Source organism: Petaurus breviceps, unplaced genomic scaffold (assembly GCF_028583685.1).
Source record: "Petaurus breviceps papuanus isolate PSGF00001 unplaced genomic scaffold, PetGlider_PUasm1.0 79, whole genome shotgun sequence".
Lineage (NCBI taxonomy): Eukaryota > Metazoa > Chordata > Mammalia > Diprotodontia > Petauridae > Petaurus > Petaurus breviceps.
In genome coordinates this window covers 3,383,376-3,402,807 of record NW_027186523.1, presented here as the reverse complement: position 1 = coordinate 3,402,807, position 19,432 = coordinate 3,383,376, and the positions used below count along the sequence as shown (strand labels likewise).

The following is a 19,432-nucleotide window of genomic DNA, read 5'->3' as shown; positions in this document are numbered from 1 at the left end:
TTTCCTCATCTGTAAAATGAACTGGAGAAGGAAATGGCAAAAACTCTAGTACCTTTGCCAAAAATATGCAAAAGCTGGTCACAAAGAGTCAGACAAAACTGACACAGCTCAACGATACCATGCTTTCTCCTCTATGATGATGAACAGTAACAAATAAGATTGCATGGAGTTTAAACATCATCACTAAAGATTTTTGAGTAGGAAAATGATAAGATAAAAGGGATGTATACAGGATCATAGATCTTGAACTGAAAGGTATCTCAGATGCTATATATTCTAAGTTCCTGATTTTACAAAATAGGAAAGTGGGGGCCACACAGGGAAATGATTTGATGTCAGAGTGGGGCCTGGAACTTTGGTCTTCTGTTTCTAGAGCCAGTGTTCTTTCCATTGTATCATGTTTAAGGAAGATCTGACCTTCTTATGCAAAATGGACTAAGGTGAAGTCACAGAGGGTCAGTTAGTGGTTTAGGGAAGTGGTTATGAAAATGAGGGAGAAAAATGACAGTAGCTAATGATATTTTCTCAGACATTTAAAAAAAACCTTGTTTTTGGCCATAAAATGTAATTGATGGTGGGAATTTCAAGCATCACAACAATCTCCTTGGGGAGATCATTTTAAGAACCCCTCAAATCAGATCATAAAAGCCAGTTGGCTATTTCCCCTCAAGTGGGCAAGTCTATTAATTTCTCTCAGCCTCATTTTCTCATTTGTAAAATAGGGATCATGCTTGTACTACCCATCCAGTAGGATCATTCTGGGGAAAGAATTTTGTAAACTTGTCAAATCTTACATAAATATGACCTATTGGTGAATGAGGCAGAGTAGTAACCTAGCAATGTAAGAAGAATATATTTTAAACACATAAATATGTTTATATATATGAAATGAGGTAACATTACTAACATTTTTAATTCAATAACTTAATTTAATAAACATTGCATATGGAAAAAAATTCTTGCCTTATTTTGATATGATTAAATTCCACCCTCATAAACATACCCTTTGCCCATGAGGCATCATATTGATTTTCTTACAACAAAACAATGAATTAAGGTCAGGAATAGGAAGGAGTTAGTTTGACTTTGAGTTTCTGTTATCACCAAACAATTATTGGGGGCCTGAAGATCTAGAATCTTTCTTGGTCCTGAAGAAGATCTTAAATGATGGAGATAGGGAAAAACAGGGAGGGCCCAAGAGTTAGAGTTGAAGTCTCTCTCTTATAATCTCATGCTGTACATTGCTAAGAGCCCCACCATCCTAAAGAACATTATGAAGCTTCTCACATTAGGTCTTCACGACTCCCTTCAATTAATTTTGCCTATGCATTAATATCTTTAGAGTCTTGACCATTAAACACTAGTTTGTATGACCAAATCCAGGTTGTGTTATGTTATTATAGACTTCAGTCTTTACCTTTTTAGACTCAGGAAAAGAAGGGGGGAAAAGTATCACTTCCTAGTGATTTATGAGATCAGTACTTTAAAATAGGTGATTTAGTCAATAGCAATTTTGTGCAGTGCCTTGCACATTTATCAAGTGAATGAATGAATACATGATCTTCAATAATATAATTTTATAAGGATACTTTATAGGGAGCAAGTGTAAAGTCTCCTTTATTTATATCAACCTTTTACCCTGGGTAATTGTAGGCAAATCTACAGTATACTATAATAGTGTAGGTTTTGCTTTTTATCCTTATTATTTTAGCCTCCTCTAAGGTAAAATCAGAATATAGACATTTATTAAGGTTTTAGCCATTTATAATAATCAGTTTGTTGTGAAACACAGCTAGGGCTAAGTGTGGCTATATAGAACCTGTATTCAGGGAGAAATATAGTACACCTTACCTTTCAGGTCATTGGTCTGTGGAAATAGGGATTTAATCTGAGGAGATACTTGGTCATTCTTGGATTTGACTTCAAGGATAATGCACTAGAAAGTACACTATTTACTAATGTGAGAAAGTGGGAGAAAGGACAGAGAGAATTCAGTGGGCTTGGGATGTATTTTTTTTTTGTCAGAGCTTTGAATTCATCCACTTTTATATGGAGGTGAGGCGGGGAAATGTAACAAGTACCTTTACAAAAAAAATCAATTGGTGCATCATCACTGGTTCTACTGAGGTATATTAAGAATGGGATCTTTCTTACATAAGTGAATTTATACATATATTATTCATATACATTATATATACATTATACATTATAGATGTTTAAGGTAATTTTAAAACAATTTAACTCTAAGTACCCTCATGACAATTTTTCATGTCTTTATATTTAGTTTTATCAAATCTTAATAATAGGCATAGTGGGGTGATATCAACAGGTAACCCTCACTGACCTTGCCTGCTTTGAGGTAATTTTCCATAATCCATTAGGAAGACAGTATACTCTATAGTTTTGCCCTTCTAGGCTTTCTATTCACTTGGGAAGGAACAAGCTGCAAGCCTGTCACTTCATCTTGAGCCTCAAATACCTCACAAATCTTTCCTCCCCCCTGTGTTACTGTTTCTAAACCAACTTGCAACACCACAAAGAATTGAACTCAAGTGGCCCTCAGCACCATCTCCTGCTGGGATGCGTCATACAACTAGAGGCACTTAGTTGCATTAGATTTGATCACTGCCATGAGCAGTCCTTAGATTGTCAGCTAAGAGATCCTTCAGGGAGCTGTCCCTTAATAGAAAGTCTCTTTTCTTTCCCTCCTGTTGTAACTTTAAATTAAAAGAAACTGGAGAGAAGTTGGTGGTGTGGCAACAATTCATTCTTCTGCACACTGTGAAACCAGTGTTGAAGAAAATTGGAAGAAAATTGAGTTATTTCTGGGTTGTTGTTTTTTTCTGGAATGGGGTATGGGAGATAGTGATGGTGGTAGTGAATGAGGGCCATGATGGTTAGGTTCATTCTGAAAAAAAAATTAGTTTCAAGAGATAGATTTTTCTAACAGGGCAGTAGTCTCCTCTGATCTCAGGATCTGAAGTTTTGCTTCTTGCACAGAATACTTTGTATGGAAAGTGTTGAGTCAATATACATTTGTACTTTAAGTAGTGTTTGTGTAACTCCATAATTTTTTTCCCACTAGAATTTGGGGTGTCTTGGATGCAGTGTGGGAAAATGTCCCAATCAGAATCTGAACCTATGTGTTAAACAGGAAAGAATGATCTCATTATCAGATACTTAGAATGCTTTTTAGTAAGGGTGGATAGGGATTCTTTTTTGGGAGGTTTACAAAATCTTGATAGTGTAGTATATAGTATAAACTATAGGTAGAGGATAGTATGTAGGAAATATTTGAGAGTCAGTGGTAGGGATTTATGAACATAAGTTAGGTTAAAAATGCCCAAGGTAGTGAACAGGAGAATAAAGGAACTCAAGAGAGAACAGAGAGTTGTCTGGTCAAAACTAGATCATCAAACTAGATGAATCCATTGAGCAACGTAAACAGCTTATATGGCCTTAAGAGTGCTGATACTGATGTGGTTTACAAAATAGATTCATTAGGTATGGCATTGTCAAAGGTTTGAGCAGAGTCAACATGAGTGTTTCTGGAGAGAGACTAGGTAATATATTACAACTTAACTATTTTAGTGGATCTAAAAATTAAATCACTGACTGCTATTAGGCAGTGAAAAACCATTTACGATATATTTGATGGTAAAAAAGTAAATACACATATCTTATGTCAAAAAATTGTAGCATGAAGGGAAAACAAAATTGATGTAAAGTAAAGGACTGATTCTTCACTCTTGCAAGATCTCACTGGGCACCTACTATGTATTTCCTTTTTGCTTTGTACCTTTTACCAGTCAGCACACAGCTGCTATTGTGTGAGGATTACTCTTTAGGACCAGGGTCCAGAAGGCATTAGGTTCTAACAGAGCCACAAGTGCAGAATTCAAAAGCCATCATTCATTTATTTCTTTTATGTTGACAGAAATTTCCAGTAATCACACAAGACAGTTAACTTGAAGAAGCTGGGGTATTTACTATTGCAATGACTTCAAGTGTGGCTTGAGTACTATTAGAAAAGGCTGCTATCTCTCTAATCAGGAATGTCAAACTGGAAAATAGGTTAAAAAACATAAAAAGAAATTATAAACTTAACAGGAGTTTCACTAGTAATTCAAGCAATGTAATGTTAACATCAATGAGAGCCTCGTGGCTAAAACTATGCACAGTGCTTTGGAAATAAAAGGAGATTGTGAAAAGAATTAGCAATACAAGGCATTTTAAGTGCTTTATTGCAGAGGCCTGTGATACTCTGTGAAATCCATGCTGCCTCCTTCTTCCTGCTGTGTTTAATTTCAGCATCTGATGCTATTACCTATCCTTGGAGAAAAAAAATATTACTCTCTGCTAGTTCTTTCAAATGGCGTATCACATTGCCTGAGTTTTCACCATAATATTCCTAACTTTTTGTTTTTTAAAGAAAGGAGGTATAATGAAGTTTAGGAGACTGCTTACCACACCCAGTGCTTGATGCCATGAAATCACTTATGCTGTGGCACCAGACTTATTAAGAGGACTAGTTTAAAACTAGTAGAGGAGATGGTAGAAATAAAACAGCTAAGAGAATTGCCATAATTAGAATCAAGTGAAAAAATGCTCAACTTGGAGTCAGGTCAGAAGTCAGGAATCTCAGTTTTGTATAAGGAGTTTTTATGAACAAGGTCAGACATAATCCAGGAGCAAAGGTTACTTTTTATTTCTTTGGAATAGACACACTTTTAGGGTGTGATAAGAGTGATTTAGAAAGTTCTACCCAGGTATAACTATCTCCTCTGTTGACCTGGTATGTGTTGTCTTACTCTCTTAATTTATTTACGTATGGCTTCTGAGATCACCCTTTAAACTGTGTAATGGGTTCCTTAGACAAGGCAAAACTAAGTTCAAAACACTCTGTGTTTACATAACCACTCAGAACTATAGATCATGAGCCCTCACAGATGTGTTTACTTTTAATAGTTAGGAAGAGGATATGATTAATTCAAATCAAAGGCTTTTAATGAAATAGTACAGCAAGAAAAATAGCAATAAAACATTTCTACCATAAACCTAATTCATACTCTCCCACACCCTATCAGTAGGAAGAGAGGGAAATAAATAGGGGGAGCAGGCATAGCAATCCCATGTACTTTGGGTGTGCACATGAAGGAGCACTCTGACATAGAGGAGATGTTGAGTCTTTTGGCAAAGTGATCACATTGCTTTCATTGGGCTTGCTCCCTGCTGGTCTCTTGTAGGGTTTAGTCTACTCTAGGCATGTTAGGTTCTGATGGATGCCTGGTCCCTTCCAGACTGGTAATCTCTTCTAGGCATTACTCCCTGAAGGTCTCATGTAAAGGCTATTCAGTGTTGCTATTCTGGCCTTCTGGTTACTCTAGGTCATTGCTCAGTGTGGTTCCCCTTGACAAGGGGTTGCGGGGCTTCTTTCTAATTCCAGATTTTGGCTTTAGCTGAAGTCCCCAAGTAGGTTGCTATCTCTTTCTCATAAGTCGAGGAGTGAGTTCTGCCATTATTTCTGTGTCATGAGATTCATAATCATTTTTTTTCCTGCCACAACTTTCAGAAAGGCAAACATCCTGCAGGGGCGGGGAACCTGCAGCCTCAAGGCCTTATGTAGTCCTCTTGGTCTTCCAGTGCAGCCCTTTGACTGAACCCAAACTCCACAGAACTATTTGTTACAGGTTTCCCACTCCTGAACCAATCAATGCGAAAGAAAATAAGTCCTTTTATCTGGTGTGTTTAGCTAAAGGTCCCAAAAGAAAATTCATATAACTTAAGTGGAGATGCCCAGGGGAACAACAGCAGCCACAGAGAGAGGAGTACAAGGGCCGAAGAGTGAGCTTTCACACTTTGGCCAGGACCTAGACCTCCCAGCTAGGGCTGCTCACTAACCCTGTCCTTTTGGGGTCAAGACTAACATTTCCTTTTTGTTCTGTAAAGTTTGAATTCAGTCAAAGGGCCACACTTGAGGACCTAGAGGGCCACATGTGGCCTTGAAGTCAAAGCTCCCCACCTCTGTAAGGTATCCAGTATGCCCTAGGAGAAAACAGTTATGTGACTCGCCCTCTATATCTTTTTATCTTTTCCCTGACTCCCTCCCCCTGCCCCTGCCCCAGCCTATAAAAAAGGTGCATTTGGATAGAAAAAAATGTTTGCTTTCTTGCAAAGAGAATCCTTGTTCTAGGCAACTCCCATATAACTATGCTTTCAGGCTTAAAGTTCTCTCAGGAACCTCTACTTGATTTAGGATTAGAGAGTCCATATAAATTGCTACTTCATTAACACACGGAAAAATATTTTCAGTATCCTTTTACTCTCCCTTCAAATTACCAAGGGCTCATGGGATACAGGTTCCCTCAGTTTCTCAATTCTCCAACTGTTTTCCTCTCTGAAGATGAATTGAGGGGTTTGGGGGAGAGATAAGGGAACAAAAAAGCCCAAGGGCAAGTTCATTATCTTCCACCAGCCTAACTACATTCCTGGTTACACACATACCTATATATACAAACACACTTTTATACACATATATGTGTAATATGTAAACTTTTTCAGGCTTTGAGTCTGCCCTATACTTGGAATTGCCAGTATTAAAGTCCTCTTTGTTCTTTCTGACCAAAATCTATTATATCTTTCCTTTTCCTACTTTCATAGTTTCTACCCTTGCTCAGACCCTGATGAAAGGATCCCTGGTCTGTTGTAATATCCTGGCTTTCTTGACTCTGTGCCCTCTAACTCAACATGCACATCGCTGCCAGATTCATCTTCCTAGACTATTGTGTTGGTCATGTCACCTTTCTATTCAAAACCTTCACCAAATCTCTCTTGTCTATAATACTAAGTCCAAATTCTTTAGCTTGGGATTCAGAATGCCAAACTGTTCCACTTCACATCCTTCAAGAATTCCTTTAATTTCCCAACTTTCTTCCTTGTTTTAAATGTGTTTCCCTTGTATCTACTTATCAGGTTCCTGCCCACCTTTCAAGGTTTGGATCAAATCTCTTCCAGTCAGTCTTTCTTTCCTTATCACTTCAGCTGGAAAATCTGTTTCCTCAAGCAAAATATTTTAGTATCTTTACTATGTATAAAACACAACACATTGTATTGTGTTATTTGTGCACAAGCCATCACCCCAGCTATGTCATAGTCACATATTTAACACTAGAAAGAACCTCAGAGTTCTAATTCAACATCCTTATTTTATAGACAGAAAAAAAAGGATGCCCAGAAAAAGTTAAATGACTCACCAGTGGTCATACAGGTAGTAAGTAACTGAGCTGAGATTATAGTAATTTCTTCTGACTTCATATGCTAAGATTCTAGAAAGTAGAGAGTTGTTGATAATTCTTTTGTACTCCAGCCACATAGAACCTAGCATAATACTTAGAACAATGTAATTGCTCAATACAGGCCTTTTCAATGAATGGATGAATGAAAATAAAAAAGGGAAAATTGACTGTTAATAGTTAGAAATAAGGGCTAGACCTGTGATTTCCCTGATAGAGGGAATTTCCAAAAGAAGAAGCTTTCTCTACCATTGTAAATTGGCAACTTTTCTGCAATCTATAATCTTAGAGCATTGCCTGACTGAAACATGTGGCCCACAGTCTGTATAGCACTCCCAATACTACTGAGTAAGCCTGAACCAGATTAAACTGTAATTGGGAAATATTTAAGTAAAAAAATTAATAAAGGATAGATAACACATTTTAAAACTAAGTCAGCCTGTGATTCAATAGGTTATTTCAGTTTCTATTTGAATTTGACACTAATACTAAGAGGTTAAGTGACATGCCCAGAGTAACATAGCTAATGTGTGTCATAGATTGTACTTGTGTGTGTGCATGTGCATGTGCATGTGTGTTTGTGTGTGTGTGTGTGTGTGTTATCAATTGTGGTAAATCTTCCTGCTTTTGAGGCTGGTTTTTTATCCACTATGCCATGCTCTCTCTCTCTCTCTCTCTCTTTGATTATGGTCACCATTAAAATGTATGCATGTTAAATGATCCATTAGCATACATTAGTTTATTAGATTTTCCAGTTGTTGCCTTGGATATTATGGAAATGAGTTAGAGGACAGGTAAGTTTCAAGAGAGAGTACAGAAGTAGTAGTGACAATACTATGGGATGATGGGCAGGATGTGTCTCCTGGGCCGGGAAGGAAAAGAGGTTATTCAAGTGAGTACTATGAAGCAACACTACCAGTTGTAAGTACTTCTCAAGTATAAGAATTAGGAGTGAGATTAAAGGGGGATTTGAGGTTTGAGAGTATGGGGTTGATCGTCTTTGAAATAACATAGTAGTGGAGTACTGAGTTCTGTTTTATATAAACTAGAGTCATAATGACTTAGCATTTCCTTCTTTAAGCCCACCATTTCCTCATAGTTAACTAATAATAGGTTGAAATCAAGCTGACACCATTATCCCACTAGCTCTCTAGATATCCCAGAATGCTTTTGATTTTTTTTCTCTTTTCCTAATTTTTCTCAGATTCATAAAATCATTCAAACACAAGAATTATGAAAAAGCTTGGCAACAGTTATACATCTTGAGTATCGTTCAGAGTTTGAAAAACTGTAAATTGCTTAACATGTCTCAATATAAACTGAATTGTAAAAGCTTGTTAAGGTTCTGTCTGAGCAGACTGAGTCTGACCTAAAAGAATTGCCCACAAATCATTCCATGCCTAAAATTAGTAAAGATTACTTTCTTTATCAAGGTACTCAGTTTTGGTGTTAATTTAAAATTTTCATTTCTTTTTGGTTACATTTTAATCTTACTGTTTAAAAATGTGTGTTCTTTCTTACTTTATCAGTATGTTCTAGAAATTTTGATTAGCATTCTTTGAGCATCTCAGAGAAACAGGAACTAAAAAAGTTGAAGACAACCTTCTTGTTACTCTTTTGTGAAAAGTTTAAATGGAAACTGGATAAAGAGTGAATAGGTTAAAAAAGCTGGATAAGGTCAACAACCATAATATAAGATACTGCATCATACACTTGACAATTTTGTTGTTGTTGCTGAATCATTTCAGTGGTGTCTGAGTCTTCAAGACCCCATTTGGGGTTTTCTTGGCAAAGGCATTGGAGTGATTTTCCATTTCCTTCTCCAGTTCATTTCTCAGGTGAGAAAACTCAGACAGACAGGGTTAAGTGACTTGCCCAGGGTCACACAACTAATAAATGTCTGAGTCCAAATTTGAACTCAGGAAGATGAGTCTTCCTAACTCCAGGCCCACTATCCACTGCACCACCTAGCTGCCTTAAAAATTGAAAAATAACTTACTGTTAAAAAGGCAGAGAAAATAGTACCCCAGGGCTAATAATTTTTTATGTTAACATTCTTTTTGTAGTCTGTATACAGATTATCATTCACCAATATTAAATAAAGAAGATGTATTTATTGTTTATTTGTTGGAGAGTGTGCTGAATTAGAAAATATTTCCTAAGTATTTTAATCCAAATTTGCCATGCAAGTTATTCAACTTCTTTATCCACATATATATGATGATCAAACTGATACAGATAGTTTTTTTCCTTATGTTCAAAAGACATTTAACAACAGATATGGGCTTTTGTCCTTTAGATTGGTTTTCCTAATGCTTAATAGGCCTGATTTTGCCAAGTAAGCAAGGTAGGAATACTTGTGCTAAAGAAGTAACTTTTACTTCAGCTACATTTCTTCACCCAAGAAGAAGAGGGTTGTGTTTCTGTTTTGACTTAGCTGTTTGTTGTTTTGTATTTAATTGTATACCTTTTCATTATTTAAGCAGACTCTTTTCAAAACATTAGAGAAAAAAGAAAAAAAAGTATCCCTCTAAGTATACTTCCAGTTGTGATTTTATTTCATCATTTGTAATTTAAAAATTAAACATGAGATCATTTTCTTCTAAACTTTTTTTGCATCAGTGTTAACTCTTTATTGCAATTTCATTTAAAAAAATCCAATAACACATAGCATAAGGCATCTTGGAACTCTCCAAAGAGAGTTAATTAAATAATCCTGAATCTTACTGTTGTATGTTCTGATGAAACAACTTTTATAATATCAGATATACTGAGATGAAACCTCTCTAACACTATGAAACACTGTTATATCTGTTCCCCCTTTTTTTTTCAATCCTGAAAAACAAATAACAAAGGCAAGCTCATGCCATGTTCAAGGATGAAGGAACATTTTCTAGAGGTGCTTTTGTTGGATCTTTTTTAGTACAGTTTTCAATGCTATGCAGTTATAGAGTGAGCTATTTTGGAACTGTGCATACATTAGTGTTCTGGTACAGCATTATACAGTAATGTGCGAAAAAGTATAAGATCACACCTTGTTTAAATTTGCAGTTTTTGTGCATAATCTGACAGTGAACCCTTGTCAGGTTTTTGACTGTATGTAGAAGAAAAAAAGTTTACAGAAACCTACAGATCAGTGCAGGTTGTGTTTGTATGACAGTTTAGAGTAGAATTTTTTTGGGGGGTTTAGTTTTAAGTCATCTTCTGAAAGATCAAAGACTTATGCTAAAGTCAATACATAACATTTTAAATCTAGTTCAGTTATTTACTTTTTCCTGATAGAATATTTCAAACTGCACAATATATCCATATAAATGAAAATATAGAAGAGCTATTTGCTACATATGTAAAATATAAGACCATTTATTAACGAAATTTATTTTTAAAACAATCATCAAAACACCCATCCAAATGAGCACAACATATTTGTTTAAGATATTCTCCTTGAGAGGCTATACAATTATTTCAATAATTCTATCATTGTACAAAACAGTTTTCAGTTTCTTTACTTTTATATAGCTAATTCTGCTCCCACCCTTTAAAAAACAAAAACCCAAAATAATGAATAACAAAATGATGTTATGCAACTTGGTCACTCACTTCTGTTCTTCACCAGACTAAAAGCTAAATTACTTTTAGTTGTTGCTAAAAATAAAATAAATCCTTAAAGTACAAAGATATGCCATTATACAAGAGTAGATTTTGGGGAGAATTAGAAGGGGACTCCCTTTTAGTTAGAACATTTTATGATTTTAGAAGGCTCAGAAAGCAGTTTTACAGATGACTAGAGTCAATAGGTCAACAGATATTTACTTAAGCACCTATTATGTAAAGAGTACTGTACTAGGTGCAAAGAGTAAAAAAAAAGGGGGGTGTTTTTTTTTTCTTTTGTAATGGCAGCATCACCAGAATGAGGGAACAACTTACTAAGCTGACTTTCTGAAGGATAAAACACTCATTTGGATGGATATGTTCTATTTTTTTTAAATAAAATCAGTCATATTGCTTAATAGTCTTATTTTTGTTAGTCTCTATAAAATAAAATCAAGGCAAATATTAATGCACCATTTGTGATAACCCAAATGCCTTATATGATTAGTAGCATTTTCTGTGCTTGAGACAATTAAAGGACTAAACTCATACAATATTTACCCCATTTTGGAAGATGGTTTTGATAATGGAACACAGTACCCAGACTTACTCATGTATACAGTATTTAAGTGTAATTCTACTATTTTGCAGATACATATGTAATATATGCTTATATGTACTCAGGGACAGTTTATGTATTAACTTTTAGATCACTAACTGAGAATTTCACCACATTTGAAATTTTTATCTGATTAAAAATCACATATTTATTCAAATACTCAACCATTGTTCATCTTCTTGACCTTCAAAAACAAAAAATAATTACCGAACATATGCTGAAATATAAACTGATTACACTTCACCTCTGAATTTTTTCTTAAATAACTTCTTTTATGAAGTTACTTAGGGTTAGGGTATCTAGGTAGCATAGTGAATAAAGCACCAGCCCTGGGGTCAGGAGGACTTGACTTCAAATTTGGCTTCAGACACTTAACACTTACTAGTCATGTGACCTTGGGCAAGTCACTTAATCCCAACTGCCCTGACTTCCCCCCTCCAAAAAAGAAAAAAAAAAGTTACTTAAGGCAATGTAGTATTGGAACATATTAGAAAAATGTAGTATTTGGACAATACATATAACCAAGGATAATACAAAATCTAGGAGACTTGAAATCAGTAAATCTTTCCTTAAATCCTGGATTTAAAACAGCTGTGAGATTATGGACAATTTACTTAGTATTTTAAAACCTCAGTTTTCTCATCTATAAAATGGGGATACTCATGCTTTCACTGCCTACCTCATTGAGTTGTTGAGGGCAAAGTACCTTGATAAAAATTTAAAGTGCTTTATAAAGATTACTCTTGTCTAATATTAATTATTAGAATGAAATTTAAATATCAGTATAATAGGAAATAAGGTTTGTATGATATTGAAAATCCTAATTTTTCCTCAATTTTCACTTTGAAAACTTTTATTTGTAATGGATAGAAAGTGAAGAAAACTACAATCAGAGAAATTAATCTTTCTTTGGAATATTTGATTTGAAGATACTCTTAATATGTTGATAAGTACATGGGGTATAAAACTCTGTTCTACTTTGTGTGTATCCCTTTATGGATCTCCTGAATGTCTGCATTACCTTTATAGTAAGTAGGTCATTTGGTAGTATTCATGGAGGTCTGTAGATGTGTAGAGTTCTATGCTCTAGCCAAAATAGACTGCAAGCTGTTCCTTCATCTTGTCCTGAACTCTCCTACCTCTCTGCATTTGTAAAGGCCATTCTTCAAACGTTGAAATAACCCTGTCTGTTCATTTATCTTCCTTCAAGGCTAACTTTACTTCCACGAACTCCATGAAGCCTCCATGAAGCCTTCTTTATTAAAGACTGGATTTAAATCTTCCTCTTAATAAGACTCCTTTTTTTCTCCTTGCCCTTAGCACACTTTCACTTATGTCATATTTATTTTTGATTCTTGAAGATTAAGATTGTGTTGTTGCCTACCATAGGATCTTGGACATAGTATATGCCTAATACATGATTATTGAATTGAGGTGAACCAGGGTGGAATGTAGGCAATGATTTTTTGTTTTACCAACTTTATTTCTACTTTTTGAACAGGTACAAATTGTGTTGAAGAATTCATTCTGTCTTTCAACCCCTATCATCCTTTATTTCTTCTCTTTCTGATCCCTATCCTTTCTCATCTCCATTCCATTTTCTCCAAACTCAGTACTAGGGGTAGAGGTGGAAGGTAGTGGTATATAATCAAGTTTCAAGAGTGATGGGTAAACAGTATTGTTAGAGGAGGAGAACCATGTAAGAGCTTTCCCTCTTCTCTTTTGTTTCTTTAAGAGAGAAGCCCTAATAGAAAATATCAAAACTTTTCTTTTTAAAATATGTTTTATTTATTTCATTAAATGTTTCTTATTTATATTAAAAATTTAACATTCATTGAAAAAAATTCTGAGTTCCAAATTCTTACCCTCTGTCCTACTCCCCCCCTCCTTGATAAAGCAAGAAATTTGATATCATCATACATATGAAATCCTGCAAAACATGTTTCTATGTTAGCCATGCTGAAAAAGAAAACAGACCAAAAAAACAAGAAAAATAAAGAAAATAAAAAATTATGATTTAATCTACGCTCAGTGTTCATCAGTTCTTTCTTTGGAGTGGATGGCATTTTTTGTCATAGGTTCTTTGTAAATGTCCTGCATCATTGCCTTGATCAGAATATCTAAGTCTTTTATAAATGATCATCATTACAATATTGCTCTTCCTGTGCACAATGATCTCCTGGTTCTGTTCACTTTACTTTGCATCAGTACATATTAGTATATATGAGACATATAAGTACATATAAGACTTCCCAGGTTTTTTTCTGAAACCATACTACTAGTCATTTCTTATGACACAGTAGTATTCCATCAGAATCATATGCCACTACTTGTTTATCCTTTCCCAAGTTGAAGTTTATCCCCTCATTTTCCAATTCTTTGTTACCACAAAAAGAGCTGCTATAAATATTTTTGTACAAATAGGTGCTTTTCTCTTTTCTTTGATGTCTTTGGGATACAAACCTAATAGTGGTATTTCTGGATCAAAGGGTATGCAGAGTTTTGTAATCCTTTGGGAGTTGTTCCAAATTTTTCTACAAAATGATTAGACCAGTTCACAACTCCACCAACTGTGTATTAGTGATTCTATTTTTCTGTATCCCCTCCAATATTTTCATTTTTCTTTTTGGTTAGGTTGTCAATCTGATAGATATGATGTGGTATCTCAGGGCTGTTTTAATTTTCATTTCTCTAATCAATAGGAATTTGGAGCATTTTTTCATGTGACTATTGATAGCTTTGATTTCTTCTTTGGAAAACTGCCTGTTCATATCCTTTAACTACTTATCAATTGGGGAAGGGCTCTTATTTTTTTTTATAATTTTGACTCAGTTACCTATATATTTCAGAAATGAGGCCTTAAAACTAGAACTTTTCAAACATTTCAAACTGTGATAAAACATATTAGTACTTTCAGAAGCTTGGCTTCTCGTGAATAGTAATGAAGATTTAGGATGAAACATTTAATTCTATTTTCTAATGTAGATAATAGTCTCAAAAAGATTTCTCAGTGTTGAGTATCTTAAAAGAAACAAATACCTACAAAGATAGAAAATATTGAAAATAATGGATAATAGAGAATTTAAACAACTCAATTTAAGAGGAAGAAACAGAATCATCCATAAACTTCTAAGAAATCTGTAGACTAATATTCCTAATGAATAATCTATAAATATTTTTTAAATGAGAAAAGAAAATAAAACAACATAACATTGTGATTATACTTCATGATCAGATTGGATTTATACCAGGGAAGCAGTATTCATTTAATATGAGAAAAACTATAAACTTAATCATATTAATAATAAAATCACATGATCATGTCAATAGAAGTAGAAAAAAGGTGTTGACAAAATATGCTGCCCTGATTTTTGTTAAAGACATAGAAAAAATGGGAATAAATTAACTTTTACTCAAAATGATAGGTAGTATATATGTAAAACCAAGAGCTGTCACTTTTTTTGTAGTGTAGAGAAGTTAGGTTACTTTCCGGTAAAATCAGGAGTAAAATCAAGATGTCCATTGTGACCATTTCCATTTGACATAGTACTAGAAATGCTGTACTATATTAATGAAACCAGGTTAAAAAGAAAATGGAGGAATAAAAAGAGGAAAAGAAGAAACAAAATGATCAATTTTTACAGATGATGTGTACATAAAGTACCCTACAGAATCAACTAAGAGTGATTGAAATAATTAATGACTTCCACAAACTTGAAGGATATGAAATAAATCCACAGAAACTGCCAGCATTTCTAAGTATACTACCAATAAAACAAAGGAAGTGATAGAGAAATTTCACACAAAATAATTACACTATTATAGAATATTTGTGAGTCTACCTACCAAGATAAATAGAACTAAATATAACTACAAACTGCTGATAAGATAGATGTAAATGTTTGGAAAAAATCAATTGTTCATTTGTAGATTGAATCAGTATAATAAAATGACAATGCTGCCTAAATAAATTTAATCAATGCCATGCCAATCAAACTACCAATGCCTTACTTTATAGAATTAGAAAAAAAGAATAATGAAATTCATATGGAGGTAAAAAAGGTCAAGAATCTCAAGGGAAATAATGAAAAGAAGTGAGAACAAAGGAGGCCTAGCAATGTCAGATCTCAAACTATACTACAAAGCAGTAATTCTCAGAATGATTCAGTGTTGGTTAAAAGATAAAGAGAACAATCAGTGGAATTATTAGATACACATCATATTGAAGCAACTGTATCTAGTAGCCTAGTATCTGAAAAACAGAAAGACTCTAGCTATTGAAATAAGGGCTCACTATTTGGTAAAACTCCTGGGATTTTGGTCAGCAATATGGAAGAAATTAAATTTAGACCCACACCTCACACCTTATAAGCTCCATATTGATACATGAACTATATATAGAAGATAATATGTAAAAGAAAGAAGAAAAATATGGATAAATATTCTTATTAGGTCTATGGATAGAAGAAAACTTCATGGAAAAGATAGATAGAATCACAAGACAAAATGAATGCTTACATAAAATTAAAAAAAAAGTTTGCAGAAATATTCCAGTTCAGTAATTAAAAAAGCAAAGAAAATTATTTGCAGTAAGTATCTCTGATAAGGGTCTCCAAGACATATAAGAAATGGATTCAGATTTGTAAGAACAAGAGCCATTTTCCAGTTGAAGAATGGTCCAAGGCTATGAATAGTCAGTTCTCTAGGGAAGAATCTCATAGCCATATGAAAAAGTCTTTAAATCACTACTAGTTAAAATATGCAAATGAAAGAGTTCTGTAATTCCATCTTATACATCTCAGAGTGGCAAAGATGACAAAAAAGGGAAAAAATAATGAATGTTGGAGGGGTTGTGGGAAACTAGGTACTGTTGGTGGAACAGTGAATGAGTCCAATCATTCTGAAAAGTAACTTGTAATTACATACAAAAATTTATTAACCAATGCATGGCCTTTGACTCAGCTATATCACTGTTAGGACTATACCCAAAAGAGATAAAAAATAGGAAAAGATTCTATGTGAACAAAATATTTACAGCAGTTCTTTTTGTTATGGCCCCAAACTGAAAACTAAGTAGATGCTCATTTATTGAGGAATGGCTGAGTAAAATATATGTGATGAAATACAGTTGTGCTACAAGAAGTGAGGAAATAAATTATTTCAGAGATATGGAAAGACATTTTATGAAATGGTGGAGAGTGAAGTAAGAAGAACAATTTATGCTATAACAGATATATCATAAAAACAAAGAATTGTGAAGACTTTTATGAACTGATTAAGAATGAAATGAGCAGAACCAAGAGAATAATTTATATAAGATAGAGAATGTTGTGTGTGCTTTCAGATAAGGTGATTGTACTGTTAGTTTTGCTTGATTGTTTTACTTTATTTCAAGAAAGTCCTCACAGAATAGGGGTAATCTGGAAATGTTCATAATGTAAAAACAAAACATCAATAAAACTTCTGAAAAAATAAGAATACCTGGAGAAAATCAATCAAATCAATAAACATTTATTACATGCCTACAATATGTCCAGCCCTTGTGCTAAGCAATTGAAATGCCAAGAGGTGCTCTCAAGTGTTTTGAGGAAAGAATTGGCATCAGTGTAAACATATAATGATTTCCTAAGTACTTTGAAGGGGACTGTGGTTACTTGCATATATCTTTAAGACATCAGTGGACAACCCCCCTGCCTTTTAAAAAAAAATTGCCATGTTTAGATTAGTTGTGGATATTCTCTCTGATTCTTGTCCTGATGCCTTTTCTCTTGCTTAGTTAACTATGTAGATATTAGCAATGGTTAACAAACCCTTGTTCTGGCTTTTCACAGTACGGATGCTATTTTTCCTCTGCTGTATGCTTTTATCATTCTATTATTTCCTTGATTTTGGAACTACAGGATTTATGCAATAGAATTGTTCCACATTTATAGGTAGTTCTCTTATAGTATTAAATTCAAATTATTGATGGGGCTTTTTCTTCTTCTTTTTGCCTTATTTTTTGAAAGAGAGACCAATTTTGGCAATGGAATATAGTAATCAGAGCATGTACTATGCTTTCAGTTTGCTGTGATATTTTAATTTTTCTTGTTCATCAGGCATCATACTTGCAGTTCCATTGAAGAAAAATGTAGCATTGTAAGGGATTCCTTTATTTTGTAGTACAGAAGTTAGTGACAATTCATTGAGATGCTTTTCAAATTTTTTTTTCCTCTTAATGTCTGTAGAAGAGAAGCATACACCAGTTATTACAACTGAGAGAAGTAAATTCCAAAAGGTCATTCCACAAAATTTTCCCTGATACTCATAACCAAAAGTTAACATTTATTATGATAGATTAGCCACTAAGAAATATTTATTGGCTTCTAATGAATAGTTCTTGAATGCTGAATTCTGAGTGACATTTGTTTTGTAAAAAGCTCTACAATGTAACATTTTCCTAAATGCAAACAACTTATATTCTGTATATATATACATATACACATATATGTATGCACACACATGCACATATGTATGCATACAAGTATTCACCACATGCATGCACAATACATTGTACACACAAACATATCTATATGTGTGCATGATTTACACGTGTGTTTTATGTATACGTGTGTGTATTAAACATGTATGCAATTTAAATATCTTAGAAATACTCAATACCTAGCAGTGCCAACCAACATCTGTCAAAGATGGGGAGATCTGGGAATTTGTTTCTTGAAGCTATGGAACAAAGTGTTCTGATCCACTGGCAAATAGAACTGAAGACTTGAACTGGAATCTTCAGGAGCAGAAATGTCTTAAGTGTCTGGAAAATTGGCCTGTTGAGTCACCACGCAGGCACTAAAACAAAACTAATTTTAAGCAGGTCAGAGTTCAGCGATTCCCTCTGGAATTTAAAAGTTTTTTTTCCTCTCTCTTTCTTTTTTTTTTTTTTCAGAAAGTCTCATGTTTAAGTGAAAAGGGTCAAAGTTGATGCACTGTTACAATTTTTTGAATGCTTTCCCTTAAGAACAGCCACCCAAGCTGGGATTAGCATGAGGAACTGCAAGGCTGGCACTTCAGCGTCTGGGTTAAAAATATTTTAAAGCAGTAAATGCAGTCAGTACAGAGAGATCCCTGGGAGCCTTTCTATTCAAAAATGTGTGAGCTCAGGGCAGCAACTGCAATGTAATTTAGGGCAGTGTATGCTTCATAGCTTTGGAGAATATTGCTTCCCGCTAATGTTCCATCGGAGGGTAGGATAGTAGTAATTTTAGAAGGTGGTATTCCTGTTTGTCTTACATCGAAAACTTCAGAATAAATAAAAAGAAACATCAATTGAACGAGAAATGTAACTATGGAAAAGTACCAATGAATCTAATTCTGAATAGAAGAGATACTCAAACAGTATGGGTGTAAGAGTGTTTCCAAGGACCCTGCCAGCTTCTGCAAAGGGAGTTGCATAGAGACTGGATTGATCAGGTAGGTACAGTACTTTACAGATACCCTGGGGAAACTTTCCTGTAAACTCCTTGTCAACAGGCAGGTGCTGTGCTTATGGCCTAAGGAAGAAGTACTGGGGAACATTTGGTTTGAAATATTATTTTAGTTAATAGAAATATACAAGGGAATTTCATGGATTGGAACTCAAATGCTACTTAGAAATTATGATTCATACAAGTAATTATGTAAAAGGAAAATTAGAATGACACAGTAACTGGGATAAACTGGTGTTCTACAGGAACAGGATATGCTGAGGAGAGGCACCACACTGAAGTTCAGCACCATTAAAGTAGTTTTTCCTTTTTTCTCTGAGACAGACTAGGTGAAAGACCATATATTTTACAAAAATGAGACTGGCAGGATGAGCTAAAGAAATAAATTAAGGTCCTAAGCATTAAAAAGGGCATGTGTCACTTTTGAGTAGTGAAGAGTGAGGGAAGGAAGGGAT

General features: G+C 34.4%; 1 long non-coding RNA gene across 1 annotated transcript in view; it reads right to left on the bottom strand.

The window, feature by feature from the left end:
- Positions 1-17,187: 17,187 nt before the first annotated feature.
- The window catches only part of LOC138175788 (uncharacterized), a 6,076-nt gene continuing 3,831 nt past the window's right edge, over positions 17,188-19,432 (bottom strand). The window contains exon 3 of the long non-coding RNA XR_011172091.1: positions 17,188-17,723. This is a non-coding gene — a long non-coding RNA (uncharacterized lncRNA). The remainder of the gene's footprint in view (positions 17,724-19,432) is intronic.